Here is an 11767-nt window from a genome sequence, read left to right as displayed (position 1 = left end):
AATAATAATAAATAATGAAAGTTGTATACCCTTTAAAAAGTCATCCTAAAAAGAATTGCCCATGACCGGGCTCGAACCCGAGACCTCTTGCTAACCATTCGACAATCTATACCACTCCTCCATTATGGTATTTCTGTTTTAAGTCTTAGATTATTTCCTTTTAATCTGTATAATACCGTTTCCATCTTTCTTCTTAAAAAAAACATAATCGCCACAGCCTGAGTTCGATCCCCCGACCTCTTGTTTAAACACCAACACTCCTAACCAATGCTCTGCTTCACGGATTTCTGTTTCTAATTAGCTTTTAATTTCATTTAACCCCTTTTCTGTTTCCCTATCATCATCATAATATACATGTGATCATCAGCTTAGTGCTAACAGCCCAACTGAAAACACTTGGACTATCTTGGCCCAATCGTAAAATAAAAGCCCAACCAAACTCTTGTAGTTCAAATAAAAAAAAATAACTCGTGGCTGTTGAGTTTTCACAGGTTTGTTCGATGGAAGGCTGATAATACGGCAGCCTTAAAAAAAAATATACCATGACCCACCTTCTATACAAGTCTTCCCAATTTCTTTTCCTAAAACCAACTTGTAATTGTTAACAAATTTCGGTGCCCCACTGGTAGTCGTGTTCTCACCAAAGGATTTAAAAAAACGTTGTGCTATAGATGAGTGGTATTGCTTTATATATCCAATTCTTTTTCATCCCAGACTTGCCCACATGCAATCACTTTCAATCCACTAGCAAAAAGGAACTCAAAAACAAATTCATTTGTCTGCCATAAAGCTTTAATTATTCCTCATGTGTCCCCATTTTTTTTATATATTGTGTTTTATAAGTAGCCTCATTTAATGAGTAACTTTTGTATAATTCAAAATGGTGGCAGTTTTAGGGTGTAGTGAAGTTGATTATCGAGTTGTGACTGAAAAAGAAGTATGAATGTATCGAAGCAATAACGGGTGTTCTCGAATCCAAAACAGAAGATGAAGAAAAAAAGGAATATCGTGAGCTGTGTTTGGTTTGTTTGAAGGAAGAATCGAAGTAGTAGCAATATATCATGATGAAGTTAAATATGAAGTAGAAACCGCATTATTGCAGGTTCATGATAAAGTGTTTTGGTTAATGATACGTACATAACTAGAAACTGTTTTAGCTGCAGTAGTGTCACAAGGATGATGGTGTTTGTTGTTGTATTTAGTTGGTGGTGGATCGTGGCTCGATAAAAAAAATATAAAGAAAGAATGTGTTGGTCTTCTCGGCTCAAAGAGTAGTACTTCGAAGGTAGTGAGGATTTGATGATAGTGGCGTTGGTTTGGTGATGAGAGATAGTGAATTGTTTAGGTTGTTAGTAGTAAGAAAAAAAATATATCGATAGTGGTGGTGGTGATTATTTGTTCACGAAAAAGAATTTGAGAGGATAAAGAGATTGGTGATCGAAAGTTTTTGCAGTGATTTTACATGGGTTAGATGTATGTGGTGGGTTATAATTGCTAAAACGTGAATCCATCAAGTCTTGTATTGTTGTGAAGATATTAGTTGACAAGGATATCACGAATAAGAGAAGGGAGAATAGAACAAGAGAAAAATACAAAACTTGATTCTGACTCATCACATAATTTGGATTAGTTCAAGTTTTAAATTCCAGATTGGTACGTAATTAGAGACAAAAACAAAATATAAAAAGGCTGATTGGGTTGTTGAACAGCATTAGGATCTCTCGTACGATTTGAAACAGAGAATGGAGAAATTTAGATCAAATATATATTGTTTTTATTTATTTATTTAATTTGCATAATCCCAAAAGTTTCCTTATCAGATAAATGATTAGCTGTGATTTAGAGGCATAACAGAATACGTATTACTTGCATATATATTCATGTAATATTAGTATATAAATATTTGTGTATGTAATCGTATTATATATGTATATGTATTTATGTATATTTGATTTTATATATTTATTTATCTATCTGATTATATATATATATATATATATATATATATATATATATATATATATATATATATATATATATATTTATTTATATTTAGTAGAAATTTATATATGTATTTGTATTTATATATATCAGTATTTGTATACCCATATATATCGACTATATATATATATATATATATTTATAAAGAAACCTAATAATATTTAATTATACAAACATTAATATTTAATATTAATTTATAATAGTAATAATAATAATATTATAATAAGTTAAATGTATCTAATTTCATATCTTTATATTATATCCAGTAATAGTATTGATATTGATATTAATATTAATATTGATTTTAGTAAAAGTAATTATATATTACTATAACAATTATATTTTAACTTATAATTAACTTACTATATTAGTTATTAATATTAAATATTTATGTACAGACAATAGTTCGTGAATCATCGAGGTAGTCAATGGTTAACTAAATACATTAACATAATTCCAAAATTTTCGAGACTCAATATTACAGACTTTGCTTATCGTGTTGACACCATAAAAAGATTAAGTTTAAATTTGGTCGAAAATTTCCGGGTCACTACAATGGGTAATATTTTTGAGTACCATTCACAAGTCAAACCTAGTGTTTATCATCTCTATTGCGTCTACATACTTCCCTGCAATATTGAATCTCAATATTGATACGTGAGTATACATATCTTATCTTTTATATCTTGATTGTGTATCCATGTCTAGTGCTCGAGTATATATATTTATATATGCTTGTATACTAAATTTCGTCGTTAAACAGTTTATAATAAATCATGAATTAAATACATATATTACTGGTAAAAGGTATAGGATATATATGTTTTTGGAAAGCTGACGAAAAATCAATAACTTTTCATTTAGATATCGAATAGTTTCGATGAACGGATTAAAAGATATGATCAACTGAATTATGATTGACGTTAATTGAAATTGCTTTTGAATCTGCAATTAAGATTTAAACAACTTGTTTACGATATTGATAAATTGGATTTTTGAATATTACCAACCGAGTAAATGAATCCTTATATAAGGTATGTCTCGTTTTGTTGACTTTTGTTAAAACTGACTTTTTGAAACGACTTTGGATAACTTTTGTATGTCGATCTCAAGCATTAGGATTATGATACACTATGACCTGACCTAGCTTGATAGACATTTATTGACCAACATATGTTCTCTAGGTTGAGATCTACGATTAATTGGTAATCCATGTAAAGACCCGTCTTAATCCATCTGGACAAAGTCCATATCGATTACAAACGATTCACCGTAGTTGATTACATCGCGAGGTACTTGACCTCTATATGATACATTTTACAAACATTGCATTTGTTTTTAAAAGACAAACTTTCATTTCATCTACAGTTGACGACATGCATATCGTTTTAATAAAATATCTAACTATAATTGACTTAATAATAATCTTGATGAACGCCACAACTCGAATGCAACGTCTTTTAAAATATGTCATGAATGACTCCAAGTAATTTCTCTAATATGAGCAAATGCACAGCGGAAGATTTCTTTCATACCTGAGAATAAACATGCTTAAAAGTGTCAACCAAAAGGTTGGTGAGTTCATTAGTTTAATATAAATAATCATTTCATAATTTTAATAGACCACAAGATTTCGTATTTCCATTTCTCATAAACATACGTCCCATGCATAGAGACAAAATATCATTCATATGGATTGAACACCTGGTAACCAACATTCACAATATATGTATAAAAATATCCCCATCATTCCGGGATCCTCCTTCGGACATGATATAAATTTCGAAGTACTAAAGCATCCGGTACTTTGGATGGGGCTTGTTGGGCCCGATAGATCTATCTTTAGGATTCGCGTCAATTAGGGTGTCTGTTCCCTAATTCTTAGATTACCAGACTATATAAAAAGGGGCATATTCGATTTCGATCAATCAACCATATAATGCAGTTTCGATTACTTGTGTCTATTTCGTAAAACATTTATAAAAGCAGCGCATGTATTCTCAGTCCCAAAATATATATTGCGAAAGCATTTAAAAAGGGATTAATGAAACTCACAATACTGTATTTTGTAGTAAAAATACATATGACGGAACCGAACATTGCAGGGTTGGCCTCGGATTCACGAACCTATATCATTTGTATATATATTAATACACATAATCATAATCGAACAATTTTATATTTTATCATTAATTATATATTATATTTAATTAGTTTGTGCCTATATTCAGATTGTTTAATATCATCTATATTTAGTTATATTAATATATATATATATATATATATATATATATATATATATATATATATATATTGGCTAGCATTATATAAAAAGATATCATTAGTTTGTTATATATATAAATATTTATATAACTATTGTTATTATGTTAGCTAAGTAGATATATAAACTATTAATATAATTATAATATATGTATTAAGTATATTTACGATACAAAATAGTTATTTGTAACAAAAATGATAGTTTTGATAATAATGATAATCATAATAATAATTAATTTTTTTATTAATGAAATCATGTTTTTTTTTGTTGATAATAATATTAATAGTAATAATATTAATAATATTAATTAATAATATTAATCATAATTGTAAGTATAATCACAATTCTAATAAAAATTGATAATATTTATAGTAATACTTAATTTAGTAATAATAATAATAATAATAATAATAATAATAATAATAATAATAATAATAATAATAATAATAATAATAATAATAATAATACTCGTTATTATTATATTTATACCTAATCCAAAAGCACAACACATTTATTTGTGATCGGATCCCCAAATCAGATCGAAACTAGCAGAAGCCAAACGCAGAGAGGAGAATTCATCATCATACAATCCATCACCAATCGTTCTCATCATCAATGGATCCATCACACAACATCGATGAATAGCAGGTCTTTGATTCGTATTCATCTTCATTCAACATCATTATCATTCTTCGTTTTTTTTTCTCGTTGATCATCATCCTTCAATAATTGATCAGGTAATTGGTTCATTAATTTTCTCTTAATTTATTCATTCCTCTATAAATGTTCTGTACTTTATAAATGGATTAAGCACGAATATTGATAATTGGGTTTCTTGAAGGGTTTGTTTGAATTGTAACAGAAGTAGAAACGATATAAGTAGCAGAAATCTTTAAATGTAATAGATTTGTGTTTGTGTTCAAGGATTCGAATAGCAGAACAAACAATCCATTATGATGTGATTATAATGATTGTGTGATTTAGTTGTAATAGAAACATAAACAGAATAGGGATAGTTGCAGTTAGGATTATGGTTTGATGATGATGACAGACTGAAACAGAAACACCAATAGCAGTAGTAGTAAAATGAAATAGAAATAAACAATTGATGATTTAATGGTTCTGTAATGGTGGGTTTGGATTGAGGTATAAACAGAATAGCAACAGTAATATGTAATTTGCTTGTATATGCTTTTGAGTGATAATCCAAACAGGAACAAGAATAGCAGTAGAAGCAACCGTAGTTATTAAGCTTACCTTGTTCAAATTATGATAAAACAGGAATTAGTAGCATAACAGGAAACGTTGCAGCTGCAGTAGTCTTGTAATGGTGGTGAATGAACCCAGATGGTGGTTCTTTGACTAGGATGGAGGTCAATGAAGAAAGATGAACAAGCGAGTTAATTGGTGTGTTTTCCTCAAGTTGTAAGTATATACATAGTCTTATAGAATCTTATCATGTAATTAGGATATCAATGATTAAGTATGTAATACTATATAATATAAATGGTTCAATTTATTTGTCGATGGATAACAGGAAGGCAAAAGAAAATTACAAGTGGGTGTTCTATGGTTGTTGTGGTTAGTGATTAAGGGTTCACGAATAATGGTGCAGGTGGAAGTGATATAGTTTACAGCAGCAAGTTAATGGTTATTGAGGATGTTTCTTCATGACAAGAAGTAAAGGAAGGAGCATTTAAGCAGGGTGGTGGTTAGGGTGGTTCAAGGAGGCGGCTGAAAGGTGGTAATCAAAACCTGGTAATCGTTTGATTTAGAAGCAGGCCGAAGATTGAAGAAGTGGAAGAGTGTACGGTTCATGTGGATCAAGGTGATGAAATTGACATCTTTGAACATCGTAACACACAACAATCAGAAGTTATCAAAATAGGTGTTTGTTTAGTTGGGTTTGATTAATACGAGTGTGCTTCTACATGTAATTGTATGTATATAGAATATAGAAAGATAGAAATATAAAGAGACTCGAGTAGGTAGTGGATTATTAGATGTCAACATTAGTTGTGTTTGTCATCATCCACAAGTATTCAGTACCAAAAGTTACTTAGGTGATATGAATGATAAGGATTTTGTAAAAGTTTATTGGCTTTTCTTCTATTGTCTGAATATAATGGATGTGGGGTTGGTTGATTGAATATGGTGACATTTGTTTTGGATCCTTGTCCCTGGAATCGAATATCAATGCCAGCACACATCCATCTTGTGTTTAATAGTTGTAAAGATGCATAGGTAACTAATTAATGGTGTTCATTTATTTGTTATTACTAAACACATAGACTAACAAATTCAAAACATTTGTAATATTTTAGAAACACAGAAAGTGAAATGAAATGGAAATTGAAATTAATCAATTTAACACAGTAATTTCAATTAGATTCCTAGTAAGCACAGTGAATTGTAGTAGTATCGTAGTTTTTCTTATTTGGATTTAGTTATCGACAAAATAATATTTATAATTTATATTAATTTTGAAAGTCTCCATTGTTTCTCCTCAATCATGTGTGTGAATGATTAAATATATATGACAGTGTACTGTCCCCTGAGAATACAAATAATATTAATATAATAACTATATTTAAAATCTTACACGTTAATATTATATATTATTGTTTAGGTAATACATCTATATAATATTCATTACATAATAAGTTATAGTAATTATTAAGTTTTATATATTTTAACTTACATTAAAATATACATATAATAATAATTATATATAAAAATCATATATTTATATATAGATTCATTTCTAATTACAACTTAATTATTTATATCTTATTTTACCTAGTAAATTTTAATGTTTAAATTATATTTTATTATTTTCAATTATGGTTATATATATATATATATATATATATATATATATATATATATATATATATATATATATATATATATATATATATATATATATTCTTACATTTATATTTATATATATATATATACTATATTTATTTACAAACAATTATTCGTGAATCGTCGGGCATGGTCAAAAGGTAATTGATTACATGAATATATATTTCAAGACTTTCGAGACTCAACATTACAGATTTTTCTTATCGTGTCGGAAACATATAAAGATTAAGTTTAAATTTGAACGGAAATTCCCGGGTCATCACAGTACCTAACCGTTAAAGAAATTTCATCCCGAAATTTGAGTGAGGTCGTCATGGCTAACAATAAATATGTTTTCCTGACAAATATGAGCTAATAAATAGAGTTTTATCATTATTGAATAATACGGATAAAATAATTAGATTCTTCGAAGAGCACGAATGAAACTATCATGAGAGAGGTTCCAACGGGCATCGTCCACCTTCGCCCAAAAACTTGTCCAAATTTTTAGCCGTTAGTAAAATAAAATAAAAAAAATATTCCAACGGCTATCCCAACGGTCACTTTTACACTATATAAACACCAACCATATACTTCATTTTATACACTCAAACATATATTTTCTTTTATATTTCCACCTTTCTCAAAATCAAAATCAAACACTCCCAAACTGCAAAAATGTTAACACTTCCCCCAATGATTGTTTCATTCGATGTTCATTACGGAGGTGATTTTCGAAATCAAATGAAGGAATATGAGTGGGGCGACAGTATTTCGTTTGAAGATATCGACATTCGTGATGTTGGTTTACAAGACTTGCTATCCTTTCTGAAGGACAAAGTTTCGTGTGAGTTCACGTCTGTGTTCTTTTATAAAGACGATTATGATGCGGATTGTAGGGCAAGTTTTCTGTGTACCGATGATCAATGGTACTTTATAAAAGATACCATTGAAGATCGCGGTAAACGCATTTCTTTGTATGCGGTTCTTGAAGATGAAGAGACGTTGGGTTATCGTTACCTCGATGAATCAGCTGAAGCAGCAGTTGAGGCATCAAGAGAAATACCGATGTCTCCAGAGTACCTCACGGATGGTGAAAGGACTGGTGAACGCTACTTTGCAGATGACAATTGACGACGACGAGTAGTTTGATTGTAATCTTTTAATTTTTAATTGTCGTGATGTTTTAGTTTTTTTAATTATTGTAATTTCAGTGTTGTTGTCGAGTTTTATATCGTCCTTTATGTTTCGGAGCTCTTCGTCTTTTTAATCTCCTCTCGTTCTCTAGTAAAACGAGTAATGGTCTGGAATTTGTAAGTATGGAGTTTCGAATGAATTTAATATTATAATCAAGAAAGAACGTAATAGCACGATTTGATTCGTCAAATTACCAGAATCATTGAGAATAGAGCTATCAAGAATATACTTTCTTGATATGTTCTGAAGTGAATTAGAATGAAAGAGTTATGTAACATGACACAAGATGGTGGTATGATCTAATGTAAACCATCATGTCCCCTTAGAACTCAGCATGACTTACTGTAATATAATCACGTTGATCAAGTGTCATTATATTATACTAAGTCATGCATCAGTTCCCAACATTACTTCAATAACATTCATATTTTAAGCTCGAAAGTTTACAGAATATAGAAACTAATAGTTTCTAGATGATGTAACACTGATATCATGAAGAGATTAATGATTTCAGATAAGAATTCTTATGAAAATATCTTCAGAAATATGGAGGATATTTATAATGAAAGATACGATGATATATTGGAATTTCTAAGATCAGAGGATGATAGAAATTATTGTCTGCAAGGGTTTAGAGTAAGGAGCAAGATATTCACTAAAGACTTTAGCAGACATTGAATCATTTGGATTCTTTGAAGTCAAACTTATTCTTTGTGATTTGACCACGGCTTCCCTTATAGTTTCGCATAATCCGCATTTCGGTACCAAATTTTCTATTGAATGTTTCCAATATAATGATACACAGGAAACACGAAGAGGTATTTAATTTCGGACGAGAATATTTATGAAAATATCCTCAGAAATATCGAAGATATTGATGATGATATTTTGGAATTTCTAAGTTCGATGGTGGATGGAGAAAGATTTTCCGCAAGATTTTAACATGACTTCGGAGCAAGATATTCTCTAAGGATTTCAACGGATCCAGAATTACCTGAATCCTTTGAATATAGGGTTTGGTCCTTGTATTTGTCCTTGGTCTCCTTCGTGGTTAGCTCAATCCGTTTTCCAGTTCCAACTTTTCTGAGCTTTTCCAACATTCTATTCTTTATCATCAAACTTCTGATGATTAGGGTCGTTTACAGTTTTTGTTGCTTCATTCAACTTTTCAAAATTCAGGGTGTTGGTTCGCGGACTGGGTGCTTTTCGGAATTTCAGAATGGAAGATCATTATTCTAAGAGATAAATGTTATACATATAACTGTTGATGTAGATATGCTGTGAGTTTTCAAAGTACTGCTTGCCGATTCTTCTACATTTACTGCTACCATATCTGAATCATTGGTTATCGATCTGAGGTGATTTTAAGAGAATTGTGTTTTTAGATGATTAAACGCTGACGGTAATATGGTGAAATATAAAAGGTTCCCCGGTAACAATAAAAGAGCATACATATAAATCAAGGTGATAATAAGGTTGTTTCGAACGAAAAGTCGAAGTTGATTTGCTGGAGTTGTGACAAAATTTGCTACTTTGAAAGGAATTACCAAGTTATTTTGGGTAATAAACGTTTACTCAGTTTCTGAGAGTTTTTCAGATGCATAACTAAATGCATCAATATTTTCTCCCGTAGATGAAGTGCGGTTGATTCATCCTATCGACTGAGGTGTTTTCAAGAATCATGAAAGGTTTGAACACAGATTGTAATTGTGATGATACGAATGGAGTTTAAAATGAAATCAAGTGACAAACTTGAAGAATTGTTTAGTTTCATATGTTATAATCAATATTTTAATTCATTTTAATTGTCCAGTGTTGGTAGTCCACAGTTGATAGTCCAGTAATTCATATATAGTTTAATATATAATATTCGAATTAATTAATACGTATCGTGACCCGTATACGTCTCAGACTCGATCACAACTCAAACTATATATATATATATATATATATATATATATATATATATATATATATATATATATATATATATATATATATATATATATAGATGGGTCGATATGATATGTCAAAACATTGTATACGTGTCCCGATATTTAAAATGCGTAAATAACAGAATGACGATAAATAAAGTGCGTAAAATAAATAACAGAAATTAAATGACGATAACTAAAATTGCGAGAATGTAAATTGTGATAATTAACTTGTGATAAATAAAATGTAACCAGTTAGCTAGGAACAGTTAGCTAGGATCTTGTTAGCGTGGTTTCTTAACAAAATTTTATATTGTTAATTAGTCTGTTTCTAATCAATTTTTATTGTGTCCATTATTTCTTCATTATGCCACTTGTTGGATTCTGATAGGTCAAAATTCAAATTTAGAATTGAATGAAAATGGTTATTCTGCGGTGACGGATACGGATACCGGTGGATGTAAGTAGGATAGTGAATGACTGTTGAATCGGATTCGAAGGATGTACAGTGTAACTTATTAATGCGAAATCTAAATATTCCTCGGGTATTACCTACCCGTTAAAATATTTTCACAATTAATACTTTGTACGAAAGAATTTTTAATTACAATCTTTATGAAAAACGTATATACATATACATTTTCTTCAGATGTAATCATTGATTCATTGAGTTAATATGATATTAAACTCATTTAGTTTTCGGTTGGAGCTAGAATAAAAAATCTCTAAAACTTTAGAGATTACATATTCGCCATGTCAAACGAAGATAAATGAGGTAGAACGATACGTAGAACAAAGTTCATACTCGAAGTACAGATAGTGATATTGAAGCATGGATTGTTGATGGTACTGGTGCTGTTACTGTTGGTACTGTTGGTGCCGGTGATGTTGCTGAAGCTGGTACATTTTGCACCATATTCTCCAAATTGATTTTTCGATCACGAAGTTCATTGACTTATTACTCCAGGATGATTGTCGGTCGGAACGAGCGGATGAATAAGGTTCAAAATTGTGGATAGAATATAATCTTGTCGAGTTACCCTGGAAATGAGACTGAAAATGTTGTCTCGAACAGGTTCTCCAGTAAAAGCTTCAAGTTCTTCGCCAAAAGGTGAATCCGGTTAGTGGATGGGATCGCCTTCTGCGCGTCTCCATTGATTAAGTCAACTATGAATCCATCAGATGAATTAGGGATGGATGATTGGTTGATTCATTCTGGTGTCGTTGCTTCCGGAGCTTAGATGACTATCCATTCTGAATAACTGTCGGGATAACTATCGAAATAGCTATTGAAATCTGAGGGACTCGATCTAGTTGAGGGATTCATCTCGTACGATCAGATGAAGGATTTTCAATAAGAAATAGATTATAGGATGTAGATTAGTATCCTGCAATACATAATTTACATATACATATATAATACTAAAATCTCATAAGTTACGAAGGAATCTACGGAAGCTGTCAGGCAAAGATAACAATAACAGATACGCTAAGATATGAATTA

Source organism: Rutidosis leptorrhynchoides, chromosome 6 (assembly GCF_046630445.1).
Source record: "Rutidosis leptorrhynchoides isolate AG116_Rl617_1_P2 chromosome 6, CSIRO_AGI_Rlap_v1, whole genome shotgun sequence".
Taxonomy (NCBI): Eukaryota; Viridiplantae; Streptophyta; class Magnoliopsida; order Asterales; family Asteraceae; genus Rutidosis; species Rutidosis leptorrhynchoides.
This window is presented reverse-complemented; position numbering follows the sequence as displayed.